Raw genomic sequence first — 22314 nt, 5'->3', positions numbered from 1 at the left:
GCGTAGACCCGCTCTCTTTACCCTCATGCAGCTGCTCTCACCTACTTCCAGTCTCGACCTTGAGGTATACAGGCTGGGAGGGGCGTTTGATTTATAGGAGCAGGATGTCTGGGTCACACTTTACATTTTATGTTTTTTTTGTATAAAATTAATTAGACCTTATGTTGACTTCCTTGGAGCTCCCTTTAAAATGAAAAAAAGACGGGAGTTTGTTGAAAAGGTTACATGGCCCTTGTGGGCATGTTACTACTCGCTCATGGTTTAGGACCTCTGCATTATATAACGGGGATTGGATCTTGGCTTCTTTTTTCCCTGCTTGAGTACATCAGCCGGCAGTGTGGCTTCATGGAGTTGTACATAGACGATGTAGGTCCCCTTTTTTCTGTGAGTGGAAGCTACAATCATGGTCAGGTCATTAGTTGATTCATTAGTAGTTAAACTGGATCTACACAATAGCACACTACTATGTGTGATACTGTATATACCCCCCACAACGATGCCTGACTTTCCCAAAGTTTTAGCTAGCAATATTGCATCCCTGACTACAGATTACAATAAAATTCTGGTTGTAGGAGATCTGAACTATTGGGCTAAAGAAACTGATGAGGGAAAACTGTCTAAGGAACTCAGCGAGTCCCTCACTAGCCTCATCCTTACTCAACATATTTATTCCCCTACGCATATCAGAGGCCATACCCTTGACCAAGTATGGTCCACCAATGTTATTTTGAATGACTTGGGTATTCAACCATGCATATGGTCAGATCATTGCATTATTAGTTTTAAACTGAAAAATGTGTCACTGTTGCAACACACACAGCACTTAAGAAGTACCTTTAGAAATTGGTACCGAGTTGACCTGAAAGCGGTCCTAGATACTCTTTCCCATAAGCAGCCTGCCCCCAAAGGAGATTTGGATAACTGGAAAAGAGAGATCATTGATTGGCAAAGGAAGGCATTTAATATTCACGCCCCTCTTCAGATTAAAAACTCCCGCCTTAGGCAACATGAAGCATCAAAATGGTTCACAAAGGAGCTGAAAACCCTAAAACTCCATTTACACCAAGCCGAACGAAAGTGGCGAAAACAGTACTCTGCTCAGGCTAAGACGAAATATACTATAAAATGACATGCGTACAAAGCAGCCATTGTTTGGGACAGGCTTCCCCTCTCTATATTAATTGATATGGTATATGGTGGTATAGTGGTATAGTGGTATATAAATAAATAATACCGGATCTAGGTTTTACTGGACATAGCAATAACAGATAGCTCAATAAATAAGAGTCAAGATTCGAGGTAGTAGGAGTTTGCAGGTTTAATACAGCATAAGGACAGGAATAGGACAACCTGCACGGGAACAGGATGGCAGCGCTGCCGGGGGCAGGATCAGAATCGGCGTAACACTTAATAACAGTGCACAAATATATATACTAAAACAGTTACATTACAATGAATTACAGTAGGCGGAGCAGTGGGTGTGGTCAATAGCAGTCGCGAAAGATAAGGGTGAAAATGGGTGTAACAGGGGCGTATACATAGACATGTGATGTAAACGTAACAGAATATGTCATAAATGGGGCGGAAACATGGAGGGGGCTGCCTAAGGAGCCGGGACCTCTAACCTAATGGTGCGCGCAAACTGACAATGACGTGTTACTAGGAGAAGCTGGGGGCTATGAACTCTGTGCTAGGAGCAGAGACTGAAGTCTGGAGAGTCAGGGCGACATGTACCTAAACAGTATCTAGTATCTAATGTTTAGAGAACATGTTGATAGAATCCAAAAGTTATCGGGGTAAAGGCTAACAGACTCTAAGACTGGAGCATGCATTATTCTACATGTAGTGCGTGATGAAGAATATTAAACGACCATTAAATGCAGTATTTCTCTTACATGGAGACGTAAAGGCTAGACAATGACGGAAACTATTGATGCGATTCAGTAGCTTAGGAATGCAAAGAAGGAGGGCTGGACTGATAACTAGAATCATAACATACTCTTGGCAGACTCAGAGGCAGAGCCAGGCTGAGCCGGGCACTGTGAGGCAGGAAGTAAGTGAAGGGTCAGGGATACAGGTGGGGGCTGTATCGCTCCTCAGCGAAGGTTCAGGAGACAGGAGCTGAATCTGGTGTCCGGGCCCTTTTGAGGCCTAGAAACGGGGACTTTACAATAAAATAACGTGCACACTGAGAAACGTGGCAACGTAACTTTACATAGGCCTGATACTCGTAGCTTTCACGAGAACTGGAAACTGGCATACTAGTGATGGACACAACTGTAATTGCGTCTTTAATCAAACATGGGGGATACATATGCATATTTAATCATGCACACATAACATAAGATGGAGGACACGTAGGGACACAGAACATGGCAAAATTTACTTTTCCACATTCCCTCCTTGTCACTACGTTTCCATCAGGAAACATCAATATTCATGATACCATCTATCATTTCATACAGTATCATTTGCTTGTCTCGAATTTTCTTGGAACGGGATTTAGGACGGGACTTGGGACTAGGAATACAAGATGTAGCACAAATGCCGCAAATCGCAGGGCCACATTGTAAACAGAGGCAGCAACTGAATATGATCGCTACTGCAATACCCAGAAATGACAATACTTTCCATCCCCAGGCGGAAATTATATTCCAGAACCAACCGGACCATGTCCAGGTGCCTGGATCTTGGTGTAACATATGGGCAATTTTATGGAGTCTGGTTATAGCTGAATAAACAGACGGCGCGTTATTAGGAATGAAAATGCAGCAACTAGATCCGATGACTCTACATGCCCCGCCCCTATCGGCCAGTATGACGTCAAGGACGAGACGATTCTGGAGCACGACAATTCTCATAAAGGATTGCTCTTCGGTTAAGTTACTTAGAGCAGAAGTAGTCTCGATCACTACTGCTTCAAGGGTTCTGGTTAATCTACGTATCAGTTTACTATTCACGACAGTACCTAAGTAGGGGAAGACACCTTTATTGATATCTATGTATTGTTCTAGAGCAGTTTCAGTATAATCGACAATCGGGAGATTTCTCTTGTGTCTAGTATGTACTAGGTGGGAATTCCTATGATAGTCAGGTGGGGCTAGGAAAACTGGTGGCAGTAGGAAGGCAATGTAACATGTACCATCCCAATCAAGGGGCAGACGAACATATGCGGTCTGACAACAAACAAAATAAGAATGACGTGAAGCTTTGAAAATAGATTTCCTACTGTCACTATACTTGACAATAGTAGTACAATCACTATGGCCTACATGTACGGAACCATTATTTCGGACACATAATTCACCTTTGACTGGTAGTACTGAAATAGCAGGTAAGTCTGGAGTAGAATCAGACTGAACATTCAGGACCATAAAATTCGAAGAATAATTACCCAAATTATAAACTTCATTTTCTAGATCTAACCCTGTTCTGTGGGGAAGACCTTGCTTGTCTGGGAAACATGTACTGTTCAGAAAAGACATATCTGTTGAGGATGACGTTAACGTGGACCATGCTCCACACAAACCATTATGTGAAAATGGATAAGGAAAGAGTGGCAGAACTCCCTTCGGTGTCTGGAAAGGGGGGAGTCGACCACACACCCAACAATTTGTGGCATTGCTGGTCTGGTGTGAATAATGTAACATGCGGATAAAGGAGTTATTACGCATAGCAAGACGATATGAGAATTCATGAGGAGGCAGATCACTAAACGTGTGCTCTACTGTAACATTAGCAGACTTATTTACATGAGAAACTGAAAAATACAAATAAAATGCATAACTGGTGCAGGAAATCATAATGCTAAAATATAGCAGAAAACATAAAATAATAGTGCAACTTCTAGAGTTCTCACTAACTCTCTCTCTGTGGGGGTCTATTATATACATGTCAGAAACCGGTCTAACCGTTTCACCTAGGGGAGGACTTAGACAATCAAACTGGCTGACTTATTTTACTAGACCTTAGTTTAAGCTTATACTCCTGTTGCGGAGTTTTCTCTAACAGGGAAGGGTTCGTAGCAATGTCTTTTGCGGGACAGTCCTTAAGAATAGTACTTTGGCAGTCTTTAAGATCCTCGGAAATGTTCTTTGAAACAGGTTTCAATCCAAAAAATCTTTTCACATGTGACAAATGGACCCAGCCCTTCCTGCCTTCCAGCTTGACGGCAGTACGGGTGGCCAGGAGGACCTGTCGGGGTTCCTTCCAGCGAGGCTCCAGCGGACTTGAACGATCAAAGTTCCTGACCAAAACCATACATCCGGGAACGATTTCATGCGGTGCCACCTCGGTATTGTCTGGAAATGCGGCAGCAACCTGTGAACGACAAGAGTTGAGGGCAGACATCAAGGAAGCTAGGTAATCTGTCAGCATATTACTTGAAACATCGGTAATACTTCGAGGTCTAGGTGTACCCCACATGTTAGGGGGGCGGCCGAATACGACTTCATACGGGGACAGACCTGATCTGGAATGTGCGACCATGCGCATATAAAACAAGGCAACTGGCAGAGCTACTAGCCAGTCCACACCTTTCTCTTTACATACTTTTGCAATTCGGATTTTCAGGGTCTGATTATGTCTCTCTACGAGACCGGCTGCTTCAGGGTGGCGTACACAATGGAACTTCCACTGGTACCCTAACAACAGGGAAATATGTTTCATGAGCTCAGATGAGAATGGCTGGCCGTTATCAGAATATACGATTCTAGGGAGTCCATAACGGGGGAAGAATTCACGAACCAACTGCTTGGCAGTGGTCGCGGCTGTGTAATCTGGGACTGGATATGCCTCTGTCCACCTGGACAAAGCGCATACAACTACGAGAACATACTTGAAACCTCGACATCGCTCCATCTGAATATAATCCATCTGGAGGACTTCAAAAGGGTGGTCAGGGGGCTGGAAACCACCTTGTTCCACCGGGACACTTTTTCCTGGATTAAACTGGCAACATATCATACAGGTACGGACTTTCTGCTTGGCTGCAGCTCGTAAATGCTTGTTGAACCAAATGTTCTGGATACTGTCTAACATAGCTTTTTCTCCTAAATGTGCTGGACTATGTGCGGTATTGATAATGACTTGAACCATAGAATCGGGGAGAAACCATGTGGCTTTTCCCTTCGTTACCCATCCCTGATCTGTCTGGACCCCTCCTTGTTCAGACCATTTCTTGATTTCCTCGGGAGTAGCATGTAACTGGATATCTATGACATCTTGAGTGGGGTCCTTAACTGTCATGCATGTAGTCTGTTCTAGAGTGGATGTCGGTGTCTTATTAACTGGAATGTCTGGTGTCTGTGCTGTAAGCTTGGCTGTGCGATCTGCTATATCATTACCTTGAGAAATAGTGTCAGTAACTTTCGTATGTGCTTTGCACTTCATGATAGCAATAGATGTCGGTAAATGTATGGCATCTAACAGAGCCTGAATAAGGAGACCATGCTGAATCTTGGTTCCATGAGAAGTCATGAAACCTCTCTCCTGCCAGAGCACTCCGAAGTCGTGTACAACTCCGAATGCGTAGCGTGAATCTGTGTAAACATTAACTTTCAGGTTCTTAGCGTGTATGCAGGCTTGTGTCAGAGCAACTAGCTCTGCTGCTTGAGCAGACAGGATGTCAATACGGTGTGTTTCAATAACTTCAGTGTCAGTAGTCACTGCATACGCGGCTACTAGTTCTCCTGTACTTGTTCTCATACATGAACCATCCACATAAAGTGTCAGGTCGGGATCTGGTAATGGAATATCTGTCAAGTCTTGTCTTGGCTTAGTCATAATGTTAACTACTTCCACACAGTCGTGTGTGGCAGGATTTGAATTAACTGACGGTAACAGTGTTGCAGGATTTAGAACGTTGCAGCGTCTGATTTCTATGTGTGGCTGGAACAGTGTCAATTCATAACCTGTTAAACGTGCAATTGTCAAGTGCTGAGTCTGTGTTCGGTTTAAAAGAACTTCCACGGAGTGTGGAACTTGTACTGTCAAGGAATGTCCTAATACTATGGAATCACTTTGTCTGATAGCTAGTGCTGTGGCTGCAACTGACTTGAGGCACGCAGGCAGAGCCTGGGCTACTGGATCTAATGTGCTCGAAAAATAAGCACAGGGCTTGTACTGTCCTGCTTGATCTTGTGTGAGAACAGATAATGCTGTACCTTCGCGTTCAGTGACAAAAAGTGTAAAAGGCTTACTGTAGTTCGGTGTTGCTAGAACTGGAGCTTGGCATAGAGCTTTCTTTAACTCATTAAAACTAAGTGTATGTTCAGATGTCCAAGGGAGGACAGTCGATACGGCTGCCTCCTGTGTCGTTAACTGTATCAGTGGCTTAGCTAGAAATGCATACTGAGGAATCCATTGTCTGCAGTAAGAAGTGAGGCCGATAAAAGCACGTACCTCCTTCTGTGTCTTGGGCTGAGGAAGACTCACTATTAACTGGATACGGTCTGGTGTCAACTGCCTACCCCTCTTGGACAGTAAGTGGCCTAAGTAGATCACTTGCTGGACACAGAATTGAAGCTTGGAAGGGGACACCTTGTGCCCCATCTCGGCAAGGAAATACAAGACTGTAAGTGATGCTCGCTCGCAAGCACGTTTAGAACGGGCTGTGATCAGTAGATCATCGACATACTGGAGCAGGGCAGTGTCAGTTGGCATGTGAATATTGTCTAGTTGTCTCTTAAGTGCTTGACTGTAAATACTAGGACTTTCTGTGAAACCTTGAGGAGCTCGTGTGAACATATAGCTCCTTCCATTTAAACAAAATCCGAAAAGGAACTGGCTGTCTGGATGAATGAGGACACTAAAAAATGCGTTCTTGAGGTCTATGACTGAAAAAAATGAGGCTTCAGAATCAATGGCTGTCAATAGGGAAGAGATATCTGGGACAACTGGGTACTGGGGAATAATACATTTGTTGAGTTCTTGAAGGTCAATCACTAATCGATATACTGGGGGTGCATTTGGATCAGTACATTTCATGACTGGAATGATCGGAGAATTACATACATTGGAGTCAGTTTCTACAACTACTCCTTGAGCGATGAGCTCGTCAATAATTTTGGATAAGGCTGCTACAGCCTCAGGTGGCAATCTGTACTGTCTGATTCGTGGTAACACTACACCTGGTTTGAGAGTCACACGATGGGGTGTGATTTGCATATAACCAACATCAGTTGGACCTTGCGCCCATAGATGCTGCGGAAAATTAGACAATCTCGGATCAAAATCTCGTAATACATAGTGACCCTTGAAGTCACGTAGGAACAGTCGTATTCCCTCTGGGGAACAGCATATGACTGCACCTAATTCTTTCAGTGTCTTAATGCCTAACAGATTTTCTGGACATGACTTCGTAAGTAACAGATCAGTAGTGCGGGACAATGGACCTACTTCTAGAGTAACTGGCTTTGATATCTCGTTTACAATAGGCTTTCCTGAAAATCCAAGGGAAACATTTCTAGAGCCTGAGAGCGGAGCCCCTGGAACTTCGGCGTGACTGATGGTGGTCCTACTTGCCCCTGTATCAATCAAAAACTTTCTGTCTTTCCCTAATACTTGACTATGAACATAGGGACCCTCTTGATCTACAGGTATCTCGATGAGAGGCAAGCCTACCTCCCTCTCTAGGCTGTTTCATGAATATGGCTGATACTCTGGATACTCGGACTGCGCATACTGGTACATCTGCTGTGTAACATGCTGTGTTGCAGCAATAGGCTGCGGTGCTGGAACTGTCTGTTGTGCATTCTGTGGCTGAGAGGTCTGTGAAACTTGTTCTTGTCTAGGCGGACGTGGTCTTTCTTTAGTCTTACCAGTAGCTATGTTGTGTTTCAGAACTGCACACTCGTTTATAAAATGACCTGGCTGTTTACAATAATTGCAGTTCCCTTTAACGGGAGCTGCAGGATGACTGGCTTGATTCGGACCCCTCTTCTGACTGTCTTGTGGAACGGATTGTGCAACTAGTACTTTCATTTTCGTGTCTTTCATACGTTTTCTCTCGTGTTCTTGCTCTTCTCTGATTCTATTCTGGTGGTATTGAAGCATCTGTAACATTTGGGACGGGGTATTAGCTTGCCAGGTACTTTCGACTTTCAAAACTCGATTCTTAACTTGTGGACTTGAATTCTCGACTAATTTAGTAACAAAAAGATGAGGGTATGACTCGCTACTCGTCTTGAGGCCACTGTTTATACTAAAACATTTTTCGAATCTAGAATAAAAATCACTAGTGTCTTCGTCTTGTTTCTGTTTACAGGCTGAGATTGCATCCCAGTCTTCCTTTTTAGTGGCTAATAATCTTGGCAAAACTTGTATTAACAGTTCTGGTAATTCTTTACATTTCTCTCCTAGACCGGTACCTGGTACTCGTATCTTATCTTCAGCTTCTAGGACTGCCCAATCGATCTTTTTCTCTCCCACCTCCCAATCTTTTTCCTTGAGTTTTTCATATACCCCTGCGGGCAACAGGACTTTTAGCATTTTAATTATATCTGGATACGTGTATTCTCCCATACGGAGCATGTCCTTTAATTCTCGGTGGAACCCTGCTGGATCTTTGTCATGACAGGGAATTAATTTCTTCATCTCTAAGAGTTCCATCTTTGTAATCGGAGTGTAAACAAACACTCGTTGCATTTCACCATCTGTTGTCCTAACTGGGTGTACTTCTCGTAACGGATTCTGTCTGTCTATGTAAAACGGTTTACTTTCTGGAGGTGAGACATGAACAAAATGCGGGTTCAGAAACGTTCTATATTTGTGGCGCTGTTCTAGAATGACACTAATTAAATCGGTACCTAAACCTTTCCATCTATACTGGAGTAACTCGTTCAGGACATCGTGTAACGGACCTGGATCAGAATGTTGACCCTCATACAGAGTAATGAGGTGCTGGATCATATACATACCCACCAGTCGTTGCTCGGCTGGGGGCAGTTTCAGAAACATTTGTGCCACTATTTCGTCTGGAAAAGTGGTAGAATCAGTAATCCATCGGACCGCTGATCAGACTAGTTCTTGTTCAAGTATAGTACTTAACTCGCTATAACCGATTCGTGACTTCAGAATGTGATCGGTAGCTTGAAATACTTGTTCTAGAGAACCTTGTTCTGGTGCCGGATGAGGAACAGTTTTCTTGTAGTCTAGACGTGAATGTCGGTCTGGAAATCTAGATTTTCCTACATACGCTATTCTGGCGGGATTCTCGTCCTCTACCTCTTCGGTAGAGTCATTTTCTTTCTCGCTTACTTGTGCTGCTTTACGTTGTTCGTGTAACTTTAGTATTTCCTTACGGATTTTCTTGTACATACTCTCTATACTACTGATAGTCTTGTGTTTACCCTCGGCTATATTATCACTCCACCTTGTCAGGATTTTCATTTCGGCCGGATCTTTAGTCGGGTAGTCTTGTTCTCTTATTAGACAATTAATCAGAAACTTTAATAACATGAGCTGGATCTCAGCTTTCCTTTGAGACATGGCTTCGCCAATACTTTCTGGATCATCCCCTGTACGGATGAAACGATATATTCTGTCTAGATCTCCTTTCATATCTGGTAGGGTGTCTAAATACCCGGTCACCCGTCTTACACGGATGGAATATATTACTGTACTATCATCACCTGCAACTGGATCATAGCGGCATTCAGTAAGAGCTCGTCGGATTTCTGCAACGGACTTAAATTTGGGCGTACGCTGTAACGCACATTCATGTAACTCGGCCAACGTTCTACGTTGGTGCGGTGGCGGGGTACCAGGAGGACCTCCTCCTGCGGCCCCTAAACTGGAATCGTCGACTGATACTCTTCGTACTAGCGCGGCGGGAAATTGTAATGTAGGCTGGACCGGGGGTACCGTAGCAGGTACTGCAAGAGGTGCCCCGGTGTCTGGAGGAGCTAGATTTACATTATTTACAGGGACTGGCGGAACAGGATTCGCATATTCTGGGACTGTGTCGTCCAAATAGGACGAGATGAAAATATCAGCTGCGGTCGGTTTGTGACGTAGCTTAGTCGGAACTAGTGGTAGCGGAAAATTACTGGATGCCTCCGGGGTCGCTTTTGGCAAGCCCTCGGCAAGAAGAGGATACATACCCTTAATAAGGGCATGCCTCTGTCTGTCTGACTGTTCTGTTTTAACTCGTTCACCTATCTCGATTAGTTCCCTTTCTTGGGCTCGTTCTAAGGATTCTCTACTTAGTTCTGACTTTCTGATTTCCTTTTCGGTTCTTTTATGAGATTCTTTGCGCCATAGCTCGATGGCATCTTTCTGTGACTGTCTGGCTTTCTTTTTCCATAATGCTTCTTCTACTCGCATGATGCACTCGGCATCCCATGTACCCGATACGGGCCATCTATACTTTTCTTCTAACTGTTTGGTATATTCTACCCATAAATCTAGATATAATATGGCACTTATGCCATGCTTCTGATACATAAAATGACCTGGACTGTCCCTAGGCGGGACAGGAACTGCTTCTTCTAACAGACCTTTTCTAGTTCTTAACTGACGTAGTCTGGAAAATAACGGCATGACTAAACTGTAATCTGGACACAATACAATACACAATGAACACGATAATTACTCCACATTCATACCACGACATTAAAATACATGAAGAACATTTAAAATAACAGTTCGAACAGAATACTACCTGGAATACTGAAAACAGAATACATGAATTTCTCGAGAACAGAACTGATTAGAACAGAAACTAGATGCACTGCTGAAACAGTACGAAACTTACCGGTCTCATAAAGAGACACGTCAGGACCCGCATCCACCGAAGTGGACACTTCGTTTTGGGTCTGTGTACCACCAACCCACGGACCAGAGTCAATTAGATTGACCCTGTCTAGATACTACCCCAGCAATGGTACTCACCGGGCAGCAAGAACGGAAGGCCTCGGACTGGACTGGACTGCTTCGACGCCGGACGGACGAACTTCGGACTTCTGTTACGGGTGGGCCTCCGGATACCTCGGACCTTGGACTCTCGACTTGGGCTCTGGTCGGGACTCGACGCGTTCCTCCACCGCCTCGTCTGGATGCTGGACCGCCACCTCCGTCTCCTCCGTGGACCTGAGGGATACTTGAAGCAGAAATATCTGCACGTGCACGGTATGGTTCCGTCACGGCTGCAGAGGGTCAGGGGGCCGGCGTGGCTTCACCGGCGCGTGGGGAAAGGGCAAGTCCCTATTCGGGCGCCATTATGTGGTATATAAATAAATAATACCGGATCTAGGTTTTACTGGACATAGCAATAACAGATAGCTCAATAAATAAGAGTCAAGATTCGAGGTAGTAGGAGTTTGCAGGTTTAATACAGCATAAGGACAGGAATAGGACAACCTGCACGGGAACAGGATGGCAGCGCTGCCGGGGGCAGGATCAGAATCGGCGTAACACTTAATAACAGTGCACAAATATATATACTAAAACAGTTACATTACAATGAATTACAGTAGGCGGAGCAGTGGGTGTGGTCAATAGCAGTCGCGAAAGATAAGGGTGAAAATGGGTGTAACAGGGGCGTATACATAGACATGTGATGTAAACGTAACAGAATATGTCATAAATGGGGCGGAAACATGGAGGGGGCTGCCTAAGGAGCCGGGACCTCTAACCTAATGGTGCGCGCAAACTGACAATGACGTGTTACTAGGAGAAGCTGGGGGCTATGAACTCTGTGCTAGGAGCAGAGACTGAAGTCTGGAGAGTCAGGGCGACATGTACCTAAACAGTATCTAGTATCTAATGTTTAGAGAACATGTTGATAGAATCCAAAAGTTATCGGGGTAAAGGCTAACAGACTCTAAGACTGGAGCATGCATTATTCTACATGTAGTGCGTGATGAAGAATATTAAACGACCATTAAATGCAGTATTTCTCTTACATGGAGACGTAAAGGCTAGACAATGACGGAAACTATTGATGCGATTCAGTAGCTTAGGAATGCAAAGAAGGAGGGCTGGACTGATAACTAGAATCATAACATACTCTTGGCAGACTCAGAGGCAGAGCCAGGCTGAGCCGGGCACTGTGAGGCAGGAAGTAAGTGAAGGGTCAGGGATACAGGTGGGGGCTGTATCGCTCCTCAGCGAAGGTTCAGGAGACAGGAGCTGAATCTGGTGTCCGGGCCCTTTTGAGGCCTAGAAACGGGGACTTTACAATAAAATAACGTGCACACTGAGAAACGTGGCAACGTAACTTTACATAGGCCTGATACTCGTAGCTTTCACGAGAACTGGAAACTGGCATACTAGTGATGGACACAACTGTAATTGCGTCTTTAATCAAACATGGGGGATACATATGCATATTTAATCATGCACACATAACATAAGATGGAGGACACGTAGGGACACAGAACATGGCAAAATTTACTTTTCCACAACATTTGCCTTAGGAGAGAAAACAATTGAATACATCTAAGGACAGTCTACATCAGAGGAGATGTGAAGTCACAGGTAGATTACCTGAGCAGGGTATTTCTGTGTTCCCAGGACTTTGTATTGAGCCAGTTTTTCAAGAAATCTGTCACAGTTTGGAGGTTCCTCATGTTGGTAACTTTGCAAATTAGCATTATAGTCAACTCCAGGAGTTTCTCTTGTGATTTCAGGATCCTCAGGCAGTGGGGGTGGATGCTATTTTCAGCCCATGGTCCAACAGCTTTATTTATGGTTTCCCTCAATTTCTTTGATGCCCAGGATCCAGACAAGATTACAGAGGAAGTTGGCAGAGGGGGTGATTGTCCTCACATACTGGAAGAGTAAACAATGGTTCCCATTAATTGTTCACCTTGTGGTGGAGAAGAGGTGGATCCCCCTGCTATCTTTCTCACCCAGGAGCTAGCTATCTTCCTTTTCCCATGGAGACACTGACCCCACTTAGACTGCTGCTCCGAAATTGAGAGAAAGGGATCACTGAGTAGGGGTCTGTCCATCATACTTTCGAAATCTTTGCAAGTCTCTATGAGGGTACCAACACCCAAGCCTTTAATCACTAATGTTCTTCTTTAATTCTTAGTGTACTTCTAGAAATGTCTCGCCAATCGTTGCCCCAGCTCCTAAGATACTGCAGTCTTAGCAGGATGGCTTTGAGAATAAATTAGGTTTAGCCACCCTCAAATCTCAATGAGTAGCTATTAGATATTTTAGAAGTCCCTGACGCAAACTATCTGCTATTGATAGTATAGATTCAAAACTGATTAAGGAATTAAGCACCAGATGTGTTAACATTGGTAATAGTTATACCCTAACTGCAATTTTCTGCTAATCGCAAAGAGGAAATTTCAATTCCTAATGTATGAATCTTTTATTTTTAAAATAGATATTCCTAGTGGATCCCAAATCAATCTCCCCTATGGATATTACTGAGGAAGGTATCAAACCCATTAGGAATGTTAGCCATCCCAGGGATGGTGGCATGTTGGGTTCAGCAGACCAACATGTCTTTGAATGCTTTTAAATAAACTAATCTTTGTTTTTCTGTTGAAGTGCAGCCTGTTTTCCCTTAAAGGCAAATAGGATGCTTTGAAAAAGTGAATCAATCAGGTTTGTAGCTGTTATCATTGGCTTGTCACTATCACCAACTGAATCCTCCTGTGCTGTGCGTAGGCTTTCCCAGAAGGCAAATTTCCAGGCATACAGTCATACAGTTATATAGTAGATAAAATGACAGTTGGCAAAGCAAAATATAATCACTCCTATGAGGGCCTAGCAAGGATTCTGACAGTACAAATCTACTATACCCACGGTGTGCACCAACACTCTTTCCTACTGTGGTAATCTGTGAGAATCCATGTAACAAAATGCCTATCTGTAGGTTTTAATTCAGAGTAATAGCAATCCACCTTTAAATGCTATGGAGGTTAGCGCATGTTTTTCACACTCAGCCTGTTAGGCTCACTAACTCTTTTAATAAACAATCAGACATTTAGCCTTTTTCATTGACTTTTCACCATAACTAGCTCAAGCCCTTTGTACTGAGTATAAGCTTTCTAAAAAGGCTACCCTCTGGCATACAATCTTAAAAATCGAAATGTATACAAAAATAGAGTTGGCAAAGCAAAATATCCTCTCACCTAAGAAAGCAAGGACTAGCAAGGATCATTTTAGTGTATATATTCTATCCACACTAGGGTAATCTGTGAAATTATGTGTATCAAAATACCTGCCTGCAGGCTTTAGCACAGAGTGATAATATTCCATCCTCAAAAGCCTATTGTCTTCAGTCATGGTTTTCAAAATAAATGGGTCAGGCCTATTGCTGTGTCATAAAGTGTCATCATAAACAGATCAAACCTATGAAATCTGGCATGAAATTCCCCATTACCTGATGAAGGCTTTTCCCTTTAACATTAGCTTTACACTATGCCCAACATCGGTGCACATAAACTAGCAATCATCATGCATACAGATATACAACTATAAATATGTAGACTAATACAGCATGTAAAAACAACAGGGTCTAACAAGAATCAGAGTTGGTGGCTAAAACCAATACCATTGCCTACTACGGTAATCTGTGAGATAACATATACCAAAATACTTGTTTATAGGCTGTGCCACTACGCGCTAAAAACCAACTGTTAAAGGCTGATTGATTTTAACACATGCTTTTCACAAAAGCTAGACCAACTGCCTATGTTACAAAGTTTCCTAATAAGCAAACAAGAGCTATGGCATTGGACATAACTGGATGCACACGAGGGGTGGAGAGGAAGCGACCACGATAAAGATAAACACAAGCAGTAACACACTGATATGTTTAGAAAAACTGCCCTCACTCACACACAAATGTGTGTGACATGCTTCATCATCGGGTCTGCTTACAATACGCCCTGGCGTAGCCACACACAGGGCAGAGCATAGGGAGGGAGAACATAAAACACAAAGAAAAAAACAAATTTGGAAGTGACAGACAGTGTTCACAACAGAAAGTGTTAGCCCAGGACTGGGTACAATGGTAGAACAAAGTGCAGTCAAAGTAGTGAAGTTAAAACTGGCTCATGGATACCTATCATACCTTTATTAGTAGGCTCCAAGGTCAGGATTAAAAATGAATGATGGTGGTGTTAAGGGAGGAAGTTAGGATCCTATAACACCCCTCCTTGAACTGCTGGAGTCAACATGTTTCGACCTAATAGTAGCCACATTCAACAGGTCACGTCAGTCTTCTTCAGGATGTTTTACCGCCCCAGTCCCTAAAAACCCCCTTACCTTAATCAGGCATTAAGATAGGTCATAGGTGATCAAATCGATCTCGCCCATGTGGAGGGAATTCCGCCAACACAGAATGTATATATATTGCGGAAAAATAAACATATTTCTAGAAACGTGATTCCAACCAATATCATAGCAGTATTACAATATTGAATCAACGTACCTTACAGTCACATGTTGTATCCTTCCATAGAAACACATAGTAATATCCCCAAAAGCATCCAATTAATAAATCAGTATGCCCCCTATTTTCCAATATATAACATTAGATGTGTTTAAGTTCTCACTACTGTTAGAGCACAACTTAAGCTGGCATAGATGGCATCAGTATTACAAGATATTCATAATATCAATACAAATCCTGAACTAATGCCTAGGTCATGCATCGCCTAGCATCAAAAACAACTCACCAGGTTTATTGGAAGACTAAGCTCGCAATGGCGTAAGGACGGAGGAGCTCCAAGGAACACATCCTGTGTTCAAATGCACAAAATGAGGAGTAGGGAGAGAGAGGAGAGGACGTGTAAGAATACATACACACAGAGAGTGTGACTGCGCGTGTATCTCTTCTCACGAGTGCCATAATTACTAATTCTACAAATTCAGTTTTCTGTTACCGATGTTTCTGGATTCCAAAAAGCAGTGCATCTGTACCTGTTCTTATGAGTACGATTACTGATGCAGATTTTCTAATTCTGATGAATTGAGACAATGCCTTGATGCATGTTGTATGTCTGTGATTGCCATGGAGAGTAAAATGGAGTCTATGAAAAGTTGCATTAAAAGGAAACCTGCAATTTTGTCGCTGCATTATAGGCAGACTCTGTGTAAGCACACATACTTTCACTTACACATGCACACAGGTAAAGATCCACATACACAAGCACTACACAGAAAAAAAACAGACTCATACAGCAAACAGGCTAACAAATTCACACGCCACACAGGGCATAACAGGATTCAAACTTTGACAGTGGAAGGCTAACACTTGAACTAGGGGGGCCAGCAATATGCCCATATTCAGAATCCTTCTGAGACCCAGTCAAATTTACTCATGGAGCTTCTATCCTGGTACAATGTTGAATCTACATTTTTGGAAAAATAGTGAATTCTCAATCACATATGGCAACTTACAGCAGTCTCAATGGAATAGATATTTTAGCAAAGAAGCTTGGGAAAGTCAGAAACCTGAGAGTGGATGATTGTTACCCTAGAGTAAAGAGCTGCAATCTTCTTTATTTTGTGATCATGTCATTGGAGGGTCACATGCACTCGAAATCAAAAAAGCAAAACAAATGAATGTGTAATGTAACTGCTGCTGATTGAAAGTTCTCCAATACCTTTGGGTCAAGTTTGTAATATGTATGTAAAAAGAAAATCAAAAAACTGCAGATGAGATGTGGAGATAATTAGAAAAAGGGGAAAAAAGACATCTGCATTGACAAATCTTCAAATTTTTGGGAGATCGATGAACAAAACAAGCATAAACTTTAGCCATCCTTGTATTTATATGTTGGTAGGAGAAATCAAGGAATGCAGAGATATCTTTAAGCCTACAGTTGTAGTCCAGAATATATAGCATAGAATATCAAATGGCCTCAATATAATAAGAAAATAATGAAAATGTAATTAATGAGTATATAATATCAAGAGGCTGCAATATCATGACCAAAATATCAAAGCCCAAAATATTGAGAAGATAAGGGCATATAGCTAACTTTAGATTTATTTATAAATATCGAGAACTAAAATATTGATATTTTGGTCCTAGATATCTTGATCACACATTCTATACTTAATTTTCTGGATCTGCACCCATGTTTACCATGCAACAAAGTGGGTGGTTCAGATCCCACTTTGATAAACAAGTGTTCTTTCCAGGCTGTACTCCAGACCAGACTTTTTGCAGATTGATATCTAACAGCAGCGTTGTCTCCATCCTGGGGCGCCTACAACAGATGCACAAAGAGGTGTACCATTTCTGGACCTCAATGTCATCGGCCAAGCTAAAGCATTAACCAGGGAAAGACAACGGGGTGGGCTTAATATAGAGACTACCTTACCTTTCACCAGTCTTCAGTTGCACCCTTCACACCTGCAATCCATCAATTGGCAGTACTCAGAAGGCAAATCAGCAGCAGCATCTTGCTATCCAAAAAGTCTCATGGAATATATAAAGGACCACTGTCTCCACACCCCTCACTTCACTGTCCGGGTCTTCCAACTCCAGCTGCTGGTATATAAGATATATACTTTGACTGTCTGGGAGCACAGTTGCCACCTTCCATTTTGTGCAAGGACATGTCAGGGATATTTAAAAGGCTTCCACTGATCTCCACTACTCTAGTTCACTCATACACAAAATGCATGTGCTACAATAGTATCACACACCAACAAGCTGGGTGTTAGTGCAAGTACTTTGAATGTTTTTGTTGAATCTGTGTCTTCATACTCATATTTACTCACCCTAAGAAAACAATCACGGGGGGGGTGTATGGATGAGAATACAGGATAGAATGAAAGGGGGACAATAACCAAGGCAAAATAGGGAACAGAATGGTGACTAGTTAGGTTAGGAAGGTAGTGAAAGAGTTAAGTTGAGAGAGATTCAAAATCATGACAGGAGAAGAAAAATAGGCACAGAAGAGAAGGGAATGTTGTGTGAAGAAATAGGGTTGATGTGAAAAGACCTCTGTGAGATGTGAGATTGCATGCGGAACACTGGCAACATAGAGGGACCAATTCACAAAGTAAAACTTAGACCTGAAGTCTAAATTTAGGCCTGAATTATAAGGGCCATATTCACAAAACTTAAACTTAGGTTTAAATTTGCCTTTGTGAATGGACCCTTATACTTCAACTCTAATCTTAGACTTCAGGGCTAAACTTAAACTTCAAGTCTAAGTTTACCTTAGTGAATTGGGCCATAGTCTTTTTCAGATTTTAGAGTGATATTGTAGATACTGTGGCTGTAAGGTAAAGGGAGACATCCCTACCACTTGGAAGATACAGATTCCCAAAGCCACCAGTTATCAATTGTCTATGGAGTTTAACCAGGAGTGGCTTAGTTGCGAAAAATTGAAAGGTGCAGCTTCCCTGAAACAATTAATGATTGTCTATTGGGTATATTGAGGTGCATCATAGGCGTATCCAACAGAAAGTAGTGTCTTTAATGAGGTTTATAAGGGTCCAACCAGTAAGATGCAAAAGCACAACCCCCTAAGAGGAACAGGTTTCTAGACCCACCAGTTAATAAGGGTCTACTAGGTCCATCTAGGAACAGAGCATCTCCCTGCAACAGATAATTGAGTGTTATAGACACAATCAGACACCCAGACAAGGTAGTACATAGGAAAGTACAAATGGAAAGTATCAATAGCCAAGGAGTGGATTATGGGTTATCATCAGGTGAGTGTTCTTCAGGGTCAGAGACCCTGGTCGAGTGCCAAATAATGTATCTGTTTGCTTCCATCTCCATAGCGAACAGTGGAGATTATGCAAGTGTGAGTTTGGGAAGATGAGCTGCAAGGCTCCAAAGTGTAGCTTAGTCATCTGGCCTCAGTGCAGGATTAATCTAATAGGCTGAGAATCAGCACTCACCCTGGCTGAGAACCCTCAAACCTAAATTACACATAGATATTGGCAATGTGAAATAGTTCTCGATCACAGTATAAGACCGACATTGGTTTTATGCGCAAATTACTAGAGCATTAAATCTGTGAATGGTAAAAAAAACCTGGGCTACCATCTTTGACAATTATCACATGTTTAAAGTAAGTTTAGCAATTCAGTAGACTATGGGCCAAATATACGACCACTATTTAGGGCATGGCCATGTACAAACCTCATTTTGTGAATCAGTACATTTTATTGATTTACAAAATGAGGTTTGAGACTTGCTATTAGGAAGGGTCATGCCAAGGGCATCCCTTACTAATAGCAAATCGCATTTGTATGTATGGATGTTTTGTGACCGCAATTACGGGCTCAAAACACTCGCAATAATACCACTCACTTCAAGTAGGTGGCAATCCATTTGCAAACGGGAAGGGGTCCCCAGGAAACCCCTTCCCCTTAGTAAATGGGTCGAAAAAATATTTTTGAAGGGCAGGTAGTGGTCCCAGGGACCACCGACTGCCCTTAAAACATGAAACTGAAAAGTTTACCTTTTCTTTTTTTTTTAAATGCATCCTGTTTTCCTTTAAGGAAAATGGGCTGCATATAAACAACTACTGCTTTATTTAAAAGCAGTCACAGACATGGTGGTCTGCTGATCCCAGCAAGCCGCCATCCCTGTGAGTGCTAGCCATCCCTAATGGGGTCACAAATTACGCATGCCTCAGTCATATTAATGAGGCATGCAATTTGAAGACAGTTTTGTACATCCCAATTTGCGAGTCACAAATTGGTGCATCGTACTTCTGGCCCTAGGTCTATTGGGGTAAATAATAAAGTCTGTGGATAAAAACACTGTAGGAACATTCAGTTATACGTGAGCTACCACTCACTTGAAAGCTTGGACACCTTAGTTGATAGTGCACAGTGGGTCTTCTCCCAAAAATCCAAAAGTGGAAGCTATTTTTGGATATATTAAATGTTAATAAAGGAATACTTTCTGCTGTTGCAGATCTACATTCAATGATTTGGGTTTAACTGCGGTTAAATTTCAAGAATGAGCTTTTGGAAATTTCCCAGTGATCTTGTCCAATCCTGTCACTTTCTTATACTATTTCTTAAGGGCACTTTGTAACCTACACTTTTAACAAACCCCGAGCCAACTGGTTTACCTGAAACAACTTTATATGTGAGGGCTTTACATCATTAGGAAATTAATCTCTTAGTCTGAAAATACATGTTTTAATGCTCCCGGAGTTAATGCAATGGGCCTATGCAAAAGGCCTACTACCCTTCTATCAAACAGGCTTTCGTGAAGGAGGGTCCATGGTGGACAGTATAGTTGTCCTCTCATACCTTGCCCATGAAGCCACGACCCACAATTCCCTGCTGCTGTTTGTTTGTTTAATCAACAACTCAGTAGCATTCAACAGAGTTGCCCCAAACATCTTATGGCATGAGTTAGTGGATTGGAAGATGCATCCAAATTGTTACTAGCAATCATGTCCTTTTACCCCAGGACCTGGGTATGAGTTAAGCTCATGAGGGAGTTGGCCATGGCGAAGATTGACACTAACCGAGGTCTGAAAAAGAGCTTTGTGCTGGAACCACTGCTATTCAATCTTTACACCGCAAATCTAGGCCCAGCCTTAGCAGAAGCCAACCTAGTCATCCCTAAAATTGGAGACTGGAGACTTCCACTCATATAATATGCAGACGATCTAGTACTGTTCAACCATGCAAAATCTGGTCTGCAAAAAGCCCTCAATACCCTGAACATATACAATCTCAGGAATGAGCTTGTGGCTAATGGGAGTTAAATAAAAGTAGAAATTTTCTGGAGATATCCTAAGAAGAGGCTTACCAGTTGGGGCCACTGAGGTTGGACTGTGTTCAACATTATGTCTATCTGGAAGCACGACTATGTGAAACTGGCTGACTGACTTTGCAGCTAAACAAAATAAAAAGCAAAGCAATATTGGCAACATAAGCCTTGTGCATATTAAACTCAATATTTGACAGCCCCACAACTACTGCCATTCGGAGGATGGTTTGTGCCAAACTTCTCCCTGCCCTCAACTATGCTCAGCAAACATTTCCCGGCATGATGGGCACTGCCATAGAAAAGATCCAGTGCAAAGTCTACAAGAAGATATTCCACTTTCCATCTCACACAAGGAATACCTTTGGCTGGTGCAACAAAACCAGGAAAGCTAGGCAATTCTTGCTAAATACTATTTTCAGGCAACAGCTGCCCCCAACAACACCATGAAGGCCATAATAAAAATAATTTTTACATCTACAAACTAGCCCAGGGCCAATAATCTGGTGGTAGCTAAAGAATATCTACAACTTGCAGGGGAGGACTGGGACAACAATTTGATTATTTATTCTTGCATTAAAACCGCAATAAAAAACAAATGTGACATTGTTTATTAGAAGTGGACATAGAAGACCTCCCTACCCGGGCTTTTCATGGCGCCACAACTGCACAGCTCAGCCAAGTCCCATCTCCATCAAGCAGTATAAAAGCACATTTTAAAACTTATACTTTTTGCTACATTAGTCCTGCTTCCAATCAGAGATTTGAACCCAACTTGGAAATCCATTGATAATATCAACAGTTGTAGACAATGTAACTCCAGAAGAGAATCCTTGACACACATAATCCCCTGCAGTCCGGAATTGCAACATCCCCGCTGACTCCTACTGAGGCCTACTTACAGTGTGGGATTCAGTCGGCCAAAGAGGTCGTCCCTCTTTTGTACAGCATGGAGTCAGTGGCAGACAAGGCCAAGTTTGGGAAATTCGTAATCCAAGACCGAAACTTGTTAAAGAACATGAATAGTCTACAGCCTTCACACTTTGGGGTTCATCTCCCACTGTTGGTAACATTACATTAAATGGGCTTTGTATTGAAGTAACAAGCATTGAGTGACCCTGTTGCTGGGTCTTTACAAACTACGGAACTTTGTATCTGAATAACATAGACCTCAATTTGTACATACAACTAGAACCTAATCTGCTGTGGTCCCCTATCAGCCATCATGACCGGCTTGATCTTGAGATGTCGCCCCCACAAGAATACTTATGAGGCTGGCTGCACTTTGGAAGTCACACTATCCTAGGCACATGACATCTTAACTGTAAGGCCCGTTGTTGCAACAAATCTTGATCAATTCTGCTGCCTCGGACAACAAATTGGAGACCGTTGGTACATTCTGTATGGACCTGTCACCACATAATTGCCATTTTATCAAACATACATTTTAATGCACTGCACTTTGGCTCTATGGGTTGTGTCACCATGCCCAGTAGGATCATGAGCCATAATCTCCTAGGCACTTGTAGCCTCTGTATACGACACTTCATAAAGCCATCCACACTTTACAAAATGAACTTTAAAAGACACCACACTTTGCATTTATGGTTTGTGTCATCAAGCTCAGTATGACCTTGAGT

The 22314-nt window shown here is 42.6% G+C and overlaps 1 pseudogene across 1 annotated transcript in view; it reads left to right on the top strand.

Moving 5' to 3' along the window:
- The window catches only part of LOC144768046 (epidermal differentiation-specific protein pseudogene), a 30469-nt pseudogene that overhangs the window by 4338 nt on the left and 3817 nt on the right, over positions 1-22314 (top strand). The gene's annotated exons all lie outside the window — the stretch shown is intronic.

The sequence above is a fragment of the Lissotriton helveticus genome, chromosome 7, assembly GCF_964261635.1.
Source record: "Lissotriton helveticus chromosome 7, aLisHel1.1, whole genome shotgun sequence".
Lineage (NCBI taxonomy): Eukaryota > Metazoa > Chordata > Amphibia > Caudata > Salamandridae > Lissotriton > Lissotriton helveticus.
Note: the sequence above shows the minus strand (reverse complement) of the source record. Positions and strands in the feature narration are given on the sequence as shown.